The sequence below is a fragment of the Caloenas nicobarica genome, chromosome 15 (assembly GCF_036013445.1).
Source record: "Caloenas nicobarica isolate bCalNic1 chromosome 15, bCalNic1.hap1, whole genome shotgun sequence".
NCBI lineage: Eukaryota > Metazoa > Chordata > Aves > Columbiformes > Columbidae > Caloenas > Caloenas nicobarica.
The window spans coordinates 14,265,780-14,281,330 of NC_088259.1; positions in this window are offsets into that span (position 1 = coordinate 14,265,780).

Consider the following 15,551-nt stretch of genomic DNA (forward strand, 5'->3'; position numbering starts at 1 on the left):
CCTTCCCAAAACTCTTGATTGAAGTTCACTCCTGTGCAGAGGAACAGTTTAACGGGGGGTTCAGAGACACAAAATCCTTGCACTGGTGCTATGCAAAAGGGTAAAATTTATGACAGGAGAATTAAGAGGAAAACTACAACATGACTTGAACTAAGGTATAGGAAATTGTGCTATGTCATGGAACATTTAAACTCCAAATCGTAATTCTAACATAAAAAACCCCAAATGAACCAAAACATCTGTTTCTGACAGAGTAATATACTAACAAATTATCATGGCGACATGAAGTACTGAATATTTTTGGTGGAGATAAGACAGGTACAGAGGCTGGTCTGCAGGTTATCGTCCTTTCTCTTGTGGGTATTTTTTCTTTGCTCAATATGCTTTCTCCCAGGCCCTATCCTCCATTATGCCCTATATAGAGCTGAGCTAATTATATCGATCCGAGAATCACTGAAGAAAGCTGTCAGTAAGACATGAAGTGGGAGTTGGAAATGTTAGCTCTCCATACACCTTAATTTGAGAATATCTTCAAGAGGATGACCGTGAGCGAGGGCTGTGCTTTTGGTCCCAGTTATCACAGAACACTGCCAGGAAAGCAGACTTAAAGGATGAACGGCAGACACTTATTAGAGCAATTAAGCATGTTTTCTTTCACATTTAGTGTTCTGCCCATTTATTGCAAAATGAGACCTGGAGCCACACACTGTTGTACAGCCTCAGGAAAGAGACCAAGATCCTGTACTTCGGAGTTTCTCTGGTTCTCAATTCATGCTGGTTGTTTCATGCATTTCCACTTTGTCCTGAAACCCTCAAAATTGTCTTTCCAACACCATCAAACTCTATTAGTATTGCCCCTATAGCATAACATGTTTGATATCCTATAATGCAATAAAAGTAAACTGGCCTACATTTGACAACTGAATTGTGTTAAGAAAGGAAAATCGTTATAAAATGAATATGGTGAAATTCCAGTATTCTGGATGATACTCCACTGCTCATGTGTCACTGAAGCCAAGGAGAAAGAGAGGACATAATAAATGTCGTAAAGTTTTTTTTGTTTGTTTGATTTTTTTTTTCTCACAGTCACAGTGATGATGGAATATGAGCAAATTCTTATTTACTTTGTTCCGTGCCACAATTAGTGAAAATCAAAGTGTCTGCAGCTGCATTCTATACTGTAAATTATTAGGTAATTAACCTTAACTCACCCTGCTGAGAATCTCCAGCTTTCCAACATAGCTGAGAGCATCTTTCAAATGCAACAATATATATGACTGCATCACTGCTTAATTATAAATAAAATGAGCCTCTAATGCAGTGTGAGGGATTTGAATGGTGCTAATGGAGAGTGTGGAGGAGGAAGAGGGAAAAAGAGAGCTAGAGAGAATTAAATAATCTTTCATCAGAACAGAAAGGCAAAGATTCAAATTACAAAGATGCAAATATAAGAGCATCCTACCAAAGGATGCGTTACTTGCACACTGTTTTATTACATTTGTTGTCTTCCACAAGGATCGTGTTTGTTCTCTTTCATAACAAAAAATGTTTTCTGTTTAAAAAACCAGAGATAATAAGTGGCTAAACCAGATTATCTATAAATAAAACTGAGATTGTTGGAACCTATATCAGGGGTACCCATTTCTGTTTTTATGGCAGAAGTGGGCCCTAGGGACCTTAAGACCAAACCAGCTGCTTTCACTTGTATTTTCACAGAGTGACAACTAATGGGATTAACCAGCAAGGCTCAGTAGTAGTAAATACAGGTATGAAATATTATGGACTAGTAAATATTATTAAATATTAAATGTTATCTTCTATGTTTGAGGACACATAGCTGTTGGCTATAGAAACTTGATTTAGGTTTGAGGCCCTGAAGTTGCAGAACCACAGGAGAAAGCTCAGGCAGGACGGCTTAAGGCAGCTTTGCTGGCAATGAATTCCCCCTGTCCTGGGACAAGACGGGGTTTGTCCTCTAAACCATTTCCCTTTGCATTTCCCGTCTGTGTCATTAGGAGCAGTAGATTGCTAATGCAGAATAACCCAGAAGGGATGCATAACATCCGTAGGAAAAAGTGTTACAGACGAGGTTAAATAAGCTCTAGATTAGGCAGCAAATCACTGTCAGAGCAGAGTGCAGGAGAGCAGACCCACGTTCTCTTGCTGCAACCAGCGTACCTTATCTCAAACACATGCTCCATCCTGTCTGTGAAAAATCTCACCTAGTTTTGTCAAAAATGAGTGTGTTGCTTTTTGGCTTCAGCCTTGCAGCTGTTAGCAGAAAGTAGCTAAATTACAACTTAACCCCCAAATAATATTAATGTGAGAAATGCATTATTTTCACAGTGGGAGAAATTGCTGTGACATTATATTTGTATGAAAAAAATAGAAGGAAAAAAGGAAAAGGACACATCTAGTAACATATTGCTGATTATGTGACTGTTTCAAAAAGGCAACTATGAATTTTGTATGATCTGAAGGAGGAGGGAGGAGGAACAGGTCTGATGACACAAGTGAGATCTGTCATTAAAAGGCAGCAGTAAAATAATATTTGAAGATTTCTGTGTGCATGAAAAGAACTAAAAGGCCTATTTGTCTCTTCATGGGTGTGAATAGCTCCTATTGACATTAGCACGACAGGCTTGATTTATGTTGAGCTCAGCTCAAGGGATGAGGTTCCTTTACTCTGCGTAAAAGTGGTGAAGCTTATTGGAGGAATATGCATAATCTGAGAGAAGCTTTTAAGTTTAGCAGAAACCTTCAAGTCCTGTATGCTGTTAGCAATGAAGGGCTATGTAAGCTCTCCAAAGCCGAGCAAGAAGTGCAAACTTCTTAAAACAAGGGAGTTGTGGCTGCATTTCCCCCACTATGAGAGCACGTATGTATGCGAGTGTCAACACAAGGGTACAGGGCTGCAAGAAAATAGACGGAAAAGAACCTTCGTACCTGTAGCTTTCTATCGCGTGCTGGCATTTAACATGACTGCAAATATTACACAGTCCATGCTTCAAAAATACACTAAATAACATTTATAAAACCGTCAGCACTGAGAGACAGAAAGGATTAGGGATAAAACTCGGGGCTGTTAGATGTGGATCTGCTCCACGCAGATGATGTTGCAGATGGTGGTGCTCTACATGGCAAGAAGAGCAACACAAACTGGTGGCCCTGTACCAAATGACAGAAGGGATGAAGTCTCCCATTTTCGGTGTGAATTTCCTTTGAAGTTCGAGGAACGTTTTGACCCAAAACAAGCACTGTTGGCAGGTGAGAGGGAGAAGTGGGGTGGAGGAGTTTTGCCAATTCAGACAAACAAGTAAAACTACACAGCCTTGCGGGAAGTCTCTTACAGCTCAATACCAAATGATGATTTTTCCTCTGTCTTTTCAGTTGTCACTAAAAGCCAAACCTGACAAGCAGAAGCAGCTTGTGAGTCATAACTAAAACCAGGTTGTTAGAAAACAGCTATTTCTCTAAAAGCTGAGCAGCAGAGGTCAGATCTAGACACTGGGATTTTCAATAAGAAGGCAAGGAAGAAGGAAAGAGGTTTTTTCCTTGTGATCCTGACCCAGAGTCAGCTGGATTTTTGCTCTGCATAAAAAGAGTACCACACATGTAATCTTTTCCCTCTCCTGGTTCTTCCTCAGAGGCTCAGCATCATCCTCAGTATCAAACACAGCATCCTCCCGCCTCCGAGGGGAGTATATTTGTCCACCTATCTCCTCCGCACAAAACATTTATATTTCCTGAATGGCTTCACCAAGACCAACAGCTAATATTTCATTTAGAGCTGAACAGGTAGGGGTTTACAACTGCCAGGCTATGTAGCTCTAACAGTCAAGTCATTTTACATCTATGGAATATCCAAACCTGATTTTCCCTAATCAGACATCATTGACTTTCAGCACATATGAACAGATTTTTTTTTCAATCTCCCTTTTCTTTTTTTTTTTTTTTCCTTGTAAATGAGGTGTGGCTAAAAATGTCCCTATTTATGAATGATGGTTCGGCAGAAATGTATAATGCTTTATATAGCCACCAGATTACAAATCAATACAAGAAGTAGCATCCTCCATGCAAAACAAGGAGCACAGTAACCTTCACCAAGTTGAGTCACACAGAAAAAAAAAGCTATAGAACTTTGAAAACAAAACATACAAATTTTTGACAATAATCACCATTTCCTGTTTGCTTATAATTATAATTTAATTATGAGCCTAATTTTGTAACAATTTTTTAAAGTAGGTAGTTAGCATTAAAGTACTTTATACGCAATTATCTGCTATTGAGCATCCTCATTATACGGCAATTGCTACATAAATTTTCCTGTTGTTTAAGCATATTTTTTGCCATTTGCAGATTTCACTTGTAATCTAATAATACAACGCATATGATCAGAGATCAATGGTCCTGCTTTACATTGTGGTTTCCAATAAACCGTGGTTAAATATTTGATATAACGCATATTGACACATATTTCCTCTTGGAGGCAAGCTGACAAATAGCAAAATTTTGGATATTGTAATAGCCTTGCCTACTGCCATAACCATCCATCTAAAAAAAATGAATCTATTGAATAAATCAAAGGTTCATCCCATCTGAGGTCCCCTGCTCTTGAGTTAAACTTCTATCCTGGCTGAGCGGAGGGGAACCCGGGATCAGACAGAGGCCGATTACAATAAATTATCTCAATTTCACACACTTCCCAAGTGGTGCAAATGGACTGACTTCAGCAGAAACAGGGCAATTTATGTCATTTGAGAATCTGTCACCTGACTTCCAGAAAGGAAATAAATTTCTGCCTCTCATAGTGGCCTAAAATACCAACAGAGGCTCCAACGTCAGCAGTGGATCTCCCTTTGTGAGAAACATTGCCTTCTTGTGGCACAGATGACGTTCTGGTAGGTAACGTAGTAGATTCAGTGCACAGAAAAGGACTTTATGTTTCTCGTGAGCTCTGTAAGAATAATATTGTGTAAGGCCTTTCATATGATTACATATCGACTCTTTCACAATATGACAGAGGAAAGTGCTTCATTTGAGCTCCCTGAGAGAAAGGGGAGGAGATGGAACACAGATTTTTCTCATCAGGCTTTCCTGAGAAGTATCTGATTTCTTATTGTATATAGGGTAATAACTTTGGACAATTTTAGAAAATGGCACGAGGTGCATGTTCTGAGCAAAAGGAGGAAAACATGCTTTTGCAAAGAAAATCAGAACATATCAATATTTAAGTGTTTGGGGACCTTCGTGAGCACATTATAAATCTAGGTGACTTTGCCTAAAACTGGCACATCGTGGTCTACAGGTCTGGAAGCTGCAGTGGCCTCGGCGGGTCCTGAGTGTGCCAGGGCTGCCGGGAGGTACCTGAGCTGCACGAGATGTCAGAGAAACTCCTCACACCTTTCCAGATGTGCAGCTGTGCTGGGAGAGGGTTTGGCGAGGCTCCCAGACAAGTCTGCACCTCTGTGGGAAGGCAGAGGCAACCTGCGACAACAAACGTTGCCACGTTGACGGTATTTGCAAGCCGAGAACAGCAGGGAGAAGGGGAAGGGTTGGCTTTCCATGTGGCATTTGGTCTTCAGGTTTTCTTTACTAAACTGTCACGTAGGGTGATCTAAACAGTATTGCAAAGACTAAAAGAAATTGATTTAGCCATTAAAAAAATAAGAGCTCTTGGTGCTCTATCAGCTGTAGCTGGAAGGAGAGTTCAGGCTGGCACTAGAAAATTTATTAAATTGTTTGAGTCCACAGAGAAGATGAACTTGCAAAAACTCAGTGGTTGATCTATTTTAGTGTTTTTGGAGAGCAGCATAGTGCTCATCTCCCGAAGTAATACCAGCAAAGTATTCAGAGAGATTTTTATACAACCATAGCTCTGCTTTGGCAAGATGATTAATACCGATAATACAGTTCTATAATTTTCTTTAGTGCAGACTATGAAAGGCATGATTATCCTGGCCTCAGACTGAGCTGCATCTTTTGACTTCCTGGGCCGGAGCTGGAATTGCTCCTGAATTCCACTGGGATAAATCAGAGAACAAATCTTTAAGTTTCAAATGAAAATGCTCTCCGTTCAATATGTTTGCATTTAATAGAAAAAAAATGAACTCATGACCATAAAATGAACTCATGACATACTAAGCTAGGGTAAATCGACCTCAGTGAATAATATGTGAATATTTGAAATGACTGTCCCACTCAGTTTTTATATCCATTTACACCGATACATTAATTAATACTAAGTTGTTTATAGCCGTAGTGATTCGATGGCAACACTTTTAAGTATTCCAAAAAAGGCAAAAATATTAAATAGAGATGAACGTTTTCCACTAGCCTGGACTATTTTCTAGTAGTAATTTCACTTGCATGTAAAACATCGCACAAATCTATCTAGCTAAGGAATTAACAGCTGGTAAATAGACATATATTCCTTTTACATCAGGAAAAAATATGCAGTTGTTACATAGCATCTATATTCAGAAAGCCATAGTAACACCCAAATATACTTCACTGCCAAATTAGTAAATATAGGAATTTTATTCTAGCAGCATTATAAAATATTCCTATATGAAATTTGAACAGGTAGGATGCAAGTAGATATGAGTCAGTGGGTCCCTAATTTCTTATGTACTTGAGTAACACTTGAAAATGGAATACACACAGAGATTACTCCAACTCCTGCATGTTTGGACACTTTTAATGCTTTCCACTCTAAAAAGCCCCAAAGAAGAGTTCTGTCCTTTGTATTTCCCACTGTGAACAGAAATGGTCTTCCCTTGGACTGGTAACTTATTAACATAACTACCTTGCTATCTCGTGAAGACATGTCAGCTGAGTTCATTTAAACAATGCTGTTCATTAAATCCCTCTGATCTCAGTGAGAAAACAGGGCTTGAAGAAATTGGAAGGTAGCAACAGCATCCAAATTAGAGAGAGCAGCTGATCTACGGATGACAAATGTTTACTCCTCCAGGTCCTCCTGCAAGACATAGACTTGGCTCTGGTTGTCTGAATAAATGACCACCACGGGGCTTTTGCTTCAGGATTAGCTCCAGCCATTTTATAATCATGTATGACAGATTTCCGAGACAGAAGAATATGGTTGGTATGATCATATTTCCATAGCTTTGTTCTTCCATATTTAAAAGCACAGTCAAAACCTTCCTGCGCGTGAAAGATATAAGATATATAGAATGCACCACAGAGCAGTCACTGGCCCCAGATTTGATAATTCAAGAGTCTGATTTCTGTGAAGTTAAGCTGCGCAGTTCATAAAATGCATGTGTAATTGCTTTCCTAAACTCATTAAGCAATTCCCAAGCCTGTGCATCCCAATCAGGTAATTGCAGACCTAAATTTCCATTTGCATATTTTCTGTCGCCCAACTGGCATATACAATTACTGTGCATGGAAACTAAGAGCACTATTTTACATCCTAACAGGCTCAGAATCCAACCTCTAGGTCTTTTTCTTATCTAACTTTTGTTATACATTTCACATTGTTGTATTTAAAGTGGGTGTTTGCCATTCCTCATTCAGAACAAATAATGTAAGTTTTTCACTGTAAACTGAGATAATGTATCAGGCAGTTCCTGGAGGTGTTTCAGATAAATCTCTCATATAATTAATAAATCTAGAAGAATACACATTGATCTGGTTACTTCTTGTCCACCACTGATAACAGTAAAATAGAAAGTTTGTGAGGAAAATGAAATATTTATGTAGGAAATTAATAGGAAAAAAGTAGAATACAGCTTTCCCTGTTTTTCATTCTTTTCATGTCTATGACCTTTTCTTCCTCTACTGCACTCTTTTATTGGCTTTGTCAGATTCCCCTTTTTTTACTGAATTAATTATTAATTATCCGTATGGTTTATCAGCTAAGGCCTCAACTGCACCTGCCCCAAACTACTTGCAGACAAAAAAGAGAAGGTGGTTTTGGAACATGATTTGGAAGCAGAACTCCTCTCCTCAAGGTAAGATTTTATTCTATCTCATGTAAGCATTAAATCTTTATCTCTTCTTGAAAGGTGAGTAGCTTCGGCAGGGATACTGAGGTGAGCAGAGGCCTGGGAACAAGGGCAGGTTCCTGGGGCTCTGTCTCAGCTCCCCAGGCATACAGTGGACATGAGCTGGGTGAGTGTGCTCCGTCCAAAACAACGCACGTCAAAATGAAACTTTGTTTTCTGGCTTCCAGATCCAAACTTGAGATCCTGATCCAAAATTGTTGTCAAAGTGTTGTAGCATCACCCTTGGTACACATAGGCAGGAGTCCCCACCCTTGCCATCATCAGCCTAAGGCACAAGACTCTGAACTAACATCAATCAAAGCCGCAAGAAATTTTATACATGTCTAATTTTACCAATCAGATTTTTATGGATAGAAAAAACAAATAGCATCCTTTCTAAAGGGTTCTGTATCACTGGGATAGGAAACGCGTAAGCCACATTAGTGTTAATGGAAGTAGCGTGCATGCATAGCAGAATAAACACATTAAGTGCTGTTAATCGTCACTTAAATATAGAAATCTCTTTGAATAAGAACAGTGCTGGCAGCTCCACTGACTACAATGGTTTGGGATAAAGAGCCAGACATGTCTTTCACTTTTTAATGACTTCTGAAATTATGTTATATTTTCATGGATTAAACTTTTAGAAGGTATGAACCAACAATAAGTACATTAACTTTTGTGGAGTAGTGCCAATTCGTTCCTTAAGGCAATCTGTCTCTATATAAGATCAAGAAACAAGATTAAATATAGTTAATGTAACTTTTTTCTAGATTTGTTAAAAATATGCATACTTTCTCACCATTTTAATGAGAAAGTAACATTTTGTGGTAAAAGAATCTTTTTTTTTTCCACAAAAATTGATTTTATAATATCATAATTGTATAGAATTAAGACTGCTCAAAAATAGCTTTTACAACTTTGAAAGTAGCTGCCATCTTGAGTGTTCTTCTTTGGACGGAAAAGTTGCTATGGACATTTACAGCTTGAAAAGTTCAGTTTCATGGAAAATAGCCTATGTATTCCAAAATTAACCTCCTGAAGCACAGACAAGGAGCATCACAGTTCTACTGGTTATGGTATCTGGGAGCTGCAGGTCAGGACAAAACCTCTCAAACCAGTGCAAGAGGAGCAGGGGCTTTATAACTGCTGGCAGCCTTGATTTCTCTCCAAAGCCGTATCCCACTACATGAATTTATACTTCTTATCTTACTTCTTTTGCACCATGCAGAATCCTTTTGTGACCAAGTGACAGCTCCAGTGACCAGCATCAGACACCAGAGTGTGCACTTGTTCAAATGGGTTCTTGATGTGCCACCCCATATTAATGCCCTTCGAAAAGCTGGAGATAACAGTATAGCTATGGTGATGGTTAGTAAAAATTCAGAGTTGGTAGGCCCAGTCACAGGTTCTGCGTAGATTCTTATACCACGTATTATTTCCCACTAAGGCCTGAACTACGGAGAACAGAGTTAACCTCAGCATCTTGCCTGTGTCCATGCTGCAATCTGCTTCACACAGCCTAGTAGAAAAGGACATTTTTAAAAAACCCACATAACCGCTTTTAAAAATGTTTTTTTGGTAGCTTACTTATCTACTGGACATGTACTTTCTCCTGGTTTCTCAGCAGTTACTGGCTAGGGCCCTTAGGAAAAGGCTAGAAGAAAGGCACAAGAGACCATCCACAGAACTATTCATCCAGCTCAGCCTGTATCTTGTTTGCTCTTGAGCTATTTCTGGGTGGCTTATTGAAATACGTGACAGCAAAATTACTTGGGTGCCCAGCCTATGTGTTCAAACAAAAGAAATTATACCATTTTGCTAAATTAATTATACCCTTCTGGGTGAGAAGGTGATTCTGTAATTAATTTATTCATACCAAGCTGCAAAAGTCCGAATTACGCAGACCCTTCTGACTATTTCTCCCTGTTTGAGGTTCTACAAACTTAAAATCTTGAATGTGATCAATGTTGATTGATTCAGACACTGCAAACGGAGAACAAAAATGTTGGTCTTCTGAAACACTGATATCATCTGGAGGCATCAATTGCCACCGAAGGAAATACATTCCCAGATAAAACATTTGATTCAGATTTACCGCAGTCTGCCAAGCTGAGAGCCAGCTCCTTCCAGATGAAATATTTCTGTATTCTGTGACACGTTATCAACCTCCAGCTCTTTGAATGTGGTTCAAATCAGGCTGAGACTTTGTCAAACGTGGAGAAATAAATGGAGTTTCGAACTCTGCCTTTCCAGTGCGGCCCTGGGCTTGTCAATGGCAGTGCCGAATTCTGCCGCTTCCTCCTGCATGTCAAATTGTCTCGTCTCCAGCCTCAGAAGCTGCTTTACTTGGAGATCAGTGCACATTCGGAGTACAGCTGGGCACCTTATAGGGCTTTAATAATCATCTATTATTTTTTTAAGGAAAAATACGACCTTAATGGGCTCTTACTTTTCCTTTTTTCATTCAAAAGACAAGCTTAGCTGGAAGAGATAGTAAATAATTTTAATGTCCCTTTTCCTCTGATGCCTTTGGTGATCCTGATGAGCAGAACCCTACCAGAGCTGCTGTTGTGAGTCTGTGTCTCCAGCAATACGAGACGAACACACCTTTGATACACGCGCTGCTTGGAACACGCTTTATTGCCAGTCTGCACTGTGAATTTGCTTGCCAGAGAAGTTATAACACAACTGGGAGCACCAGATTGACTGTTTTATGAGCAACCAGAATTCAAATGTGGTTCTGTTCCAGTGGGCTGCTAAAGAAAGAAAGAGAAAGAAATGCCTGCTGGAGTGGAGAGCCAGCATTTCTTGTCTCATACAATCTATTTATTTCTGTATCATTTGTAGGAGGTATTTTAAAAGGCCAAATATTTTTAAAGCTACAGTCAGTATTTTATTGCCTTCTCATAACTTATTTAATGCCTCAAATCAAATGCTTTATCCTACTACTTTACAAAAAATATGCAGAACACAGCTATATGTCATCTGTAAAAATGTCACCCGCTATTAGTTTCTTCTATTTAAGTGCATCTTTATTACCTACTGTAATTATGAGAAATTTAGGCTGGTTCATATATTTCCCAAGGTACAGAAATCTACAGCATCTTATTTTTCCAGTAGACAGCAATGCAACATGCCTTTCTCATGGCTAAGTCTATCACTATATACTAAGACTAATCAGTGATGTCAAATACAGAATTTAATTTTAATGAGATTCTTCTAATTTTATTATTAACGGCTTGAACGATCACAGCAAATTCCAGATGATGTGTGGTAGTAAGTGCTTTTCTGGTTCACAAATGAACCACCACTTAGCCTAAGAATTCCTTGCAGCTCAGCTGTGATTATATATACAGAAGCAGAGAAAATAGTACTTCTATTAGAATTAGTGACAAGCTGGCATAAGTCATTGGGACACAGGAGCGAAGATCACTCATATGAGTAAAAGCTTTCTCAATTGAGCCCTAAATCTTTAGGATGAAATTCTGGCCTCACTGAAGTCAAAAGCTGATCCAAATTGTACCTACATTGGACAAAGCAGCATCTCCCAAAGAATATATTTATATGAAACCTACTTTGTTTAAAAGTCTATGTGAATTTTGTCAACTCCACGAAGCAGATTGAACAGAAAATAAGATTTTTTTTTAAAATTAAACTACTAAACTTTAAAATATTTTGGTCCTCATGCAAAATATAAATAAAACAATACCACAGTAACTCTGAATTTTGTACTATAATAAAGTGGCTTTCACTCTGTTCACAAGCCCAAGGCAAAATACTGCTCTCAGTGATCTAAATAGGAATCCTTTCAATATACATAAAAGGTACTGGCCAGGACCTAAACTCATATTTTTCATTGGGGAAATCTGATCAAAAAAGCTGGTTTTAAACCTTATAAGATTAGACAAGACCATCATGGAGCTGTCACCTGATAATCTAAAAATATTTATGAGCATTCTGTTTCCCATGCTAGTACCGCAGAAATACTCCCAGAAACGTCCCCAACCTTTTTGATTTTAAAACTGCTTGAAAATGTCTTTTCTTGGCTTTGGCGTTGCCATATTTCCTGCTATTTCTTCAGGAGCAGCAACATCCCATAGTGGATGGTGTTCAGACAGTCTGACGCACTTGTGCAAGGGTTCAGGGATTGCTCAGGAACGACTTGCAGCCCGTCCTGGCCCACGGTGCAGGAGCAGGAGGAACATCACCCACAACCTTGGTGCATCTGACGGCTCCACGAACGTTTCAGGTAGGAGAAGGGGACAGGAGGAGTCTATAGCACTTGACCTAGGCTTAAATAAAGCCAGGGAGAGTTGCTGAAGCAGGGAACTAATATTAGCATCTTACGATGTTGACCATACCCATGCACTCTGGTCTTGTCTAGTAAATACTTCATGAGTTCGCTGTGTAGGTTCCCTGGAATCCCATCTTTGATGGCTCAGATATGTGCTGTGACCACCAGCTATCCCAGAGAGATAAACCCTCTGCCAGAGCTCTCAGTGGGTGAGAGATGGGGGTCAGAGAGGCCAGCGGTGGGTTTAGGGGGGTCAGGCACACTCTTCATCCAGGACATGAGCCAGAGAGATGAGAGAGGCAAAACCCGTTCGACCAGCGGACATTTAAATGGACCACATGGTGTTTCCAAATAGAACTGTCTAGTTAACATCCAGGGAGGAATCTGACTGCAGCTCTGACAATTTACTAGATCCTTAATTACGTAAATAATTACTTGGTGATTAATTCAATTAATTCAGTCCATCTGAAATCAAGGTGCTATATTCCATATTTTTTTTTTTCCTGGAATCGAACTCAGCTGTGATAGATTCTTCCACTTTGCATTTCTAACTCATTGCATTCGATTTAAGAGAGAGGCAAAAGTTATGTTAAAGCCAATCAGCTACAGCCCTGATTTCCTTTTTAACTTTTTCAGCTCCAGAGAAAAAATGTTGCCAATCATCAGGAAATGCAATTTTGACTGTGTGAAAACTGCCTTTTGCAACTCCAGGCAATTATAACAGTCTATTGAAACATTTTCACTCTTGTGGCACTGTTGAAACGCCAATATTCTTAAAATTACACACTAGATACAAATACTGTATTGAGCAGACTCTTCCCAGTACCTTGGGATGGATTCTTATACCCTTATCCTTGCTGAATAGGTATTTTCTCCAAGAGCAGTTCTATTGACTGCAGAGGTGTTATTTGCAGTATCGAGTTTTAAGAAACTCAAAAAATCACCCTGAAACTATTTTCTCCCCTTGGTTTCAGCTGGCTATTAGGCAGAACCGAGAAGGGCCCCAGGACCATAACACCCAGAACAGTATCTGGAGCTCCCTCAGGTTCCACCTTCGCTAATTCAGAAAGTATTTCAATCAGCAAAACTATTTTTTCTTTCACTTTTCTGAAGTCGGTATGAAAGTTTTCACACTGGCCTAGAGACCGAACTTCCTCGGCTGTGGTTCAGTAGGTACCGAAAGCTGGTGCGTGGCTGATTTTCAGCACTGGGGGTACAGGCGGGGGTGATGCTCTGGGCAGGCGCACCAGCACCGAAAGAGAGGAACCAAACTACTTTGCCCACAAAACAGTGTCTTTAGGTTCAAAACAGGGGCAGGAAAAGCTGAACCACTCTTCTCCTTGTGAATAATTTTCTGGATTTTAAAAAAAAACTCATTTCCAATGTGATTAATTTCAAGAATATGTTCAACTCTCATTGCATTCAGTGAGTGCTAAGTGCATATTCAAGGATTTCTAGATAAAGATGGACTTTACCACCACCTAGGAGGTGTGATTCACAGTTGTGATAAATTAGCAGATTTCCTACAATCTCACTGCCAAGCTCACTCCAAGTTCAATGAGCACCAAATTTAGCAATGCTTTTGCATGCAACGTGCACGCACTGTTTGGTCAGCACACACCAGCTACTGTTCCATTTCCCAGCTATGAATCACATATGTTAAAGTGGATGCTTGGTCCGTCATACTGGTTGGGCTGGGAGGTTATTGGTGGTAGGACAGAATTTCTTACGTTCCTTAAAATTATAATTAAGCTGAGATGAGGACCAGAAACAAGACCAGGAGCTGAAGTCCTGTACTCAGAGTTTACAGGATTAACTTTATTGGGATGTATCTCACTGAAGACAGAGTGTCCTTGGGGCCTGTCCTTGATGTTCTTTGTCTAAAAATACTATTTGTCTTTTACCACTCAACTTCTCTATTCACAGAAAGTGTATGCAAGCTCTACTGAGAGGTTCAGAACTGTGATACAGGCATAGTTTGGGTAGGAAAACTATGTTGTTTTTTTCCCAGTATCTAAAGAGTGGTATTTTATTTCAGAATATCCTTTCAATTAAAAGAATACTTGGATATAACCCAGAATCTTATAATGCAATTCAAGACTCATTAATCCTCCCCAAGTTCTTTTTTCTGGCTTCTTCCAAAAATTGTTTTAGTCTCTCTTCTTATATTTTTCCTTTACTTTTCAGTCTCATTCAATTTTATTCTGATTAAGCTCTGAAAAGCCTTTCTTCATATAATATTCATATTGATACTTAGTTTGAAGGTATTCGTTAGCCAACAATAGCTTTTTTATCGTACTTTTTTTATTAAAAAATAATTAAAATATTCCTACCTCCTCACTCCTGAGAAGCCTGTAATCCAACTTCCACAGATAACAGGGAACAGGGTATGTGTTGTGCTTTTATATCTTTTGTGCCTTGGACTCCAGAATAAAAAGATATATAGATTTAAATATAAACATCTGTTTAGTCAAACACTGGCACATTTACAGCAAACAAGGGTAATTCTAAATGCATTCACCTGATCTATGGTAGTTAACACTAACGTCCATTCTTACTGCTATTGCCTGGGTTGTAAATGGGTACTCCAAGAAGGATACAATAAGTTCTCTCCCAGTATGCTATTGTTTGTATCAGGTTATTTTCCCTTCCCTCAGCCTCTGGACAGAAGTTCCCCTAAAGTTATGTGGACAGGATTGGACCCTTGACAGCATAAGGAAATCAGGTAATCCACCACCTTACTATGCAGGGGCTCAGATGCTTTTTCATGTGTATTTACTACCTTACCAGAGCTTGCCAGAAGACATACTAAAGATACTAAAGCCATTCGGGTCAGTGTGAGCACTGATGCAGTAGGGTTAGATGAAGCCCCGGGTAGCATCACTCAACAGCTACCACCTACTAAATCCCTTTATATGCTGCCTTGCGCACAATTCCAATTGACTCTCCCATAAGCCAAACTCCACACAGGCACAGGATAAGGATTTGGTATTTTCTTGATAGAAAGTAATAATACCGAAGCAGATGGTAAGGGAGGGGGAAAGTATCAAGAGAGATTATTGAGTTTTTATCTTACAGTGTGCCAATAATCAGGATTGGTGTCCTGGGATGAAGACCATGAAAGAAAGCAGGAAAAGAAATCAGAATAGCAGGTAAAGTCAGACCTATGAAAGCAGATGGGACAAAAGAAAGAAAAAAAATCTTCTCTCTCCTCTACCTGATACTTTAGGAACTGACTTTTT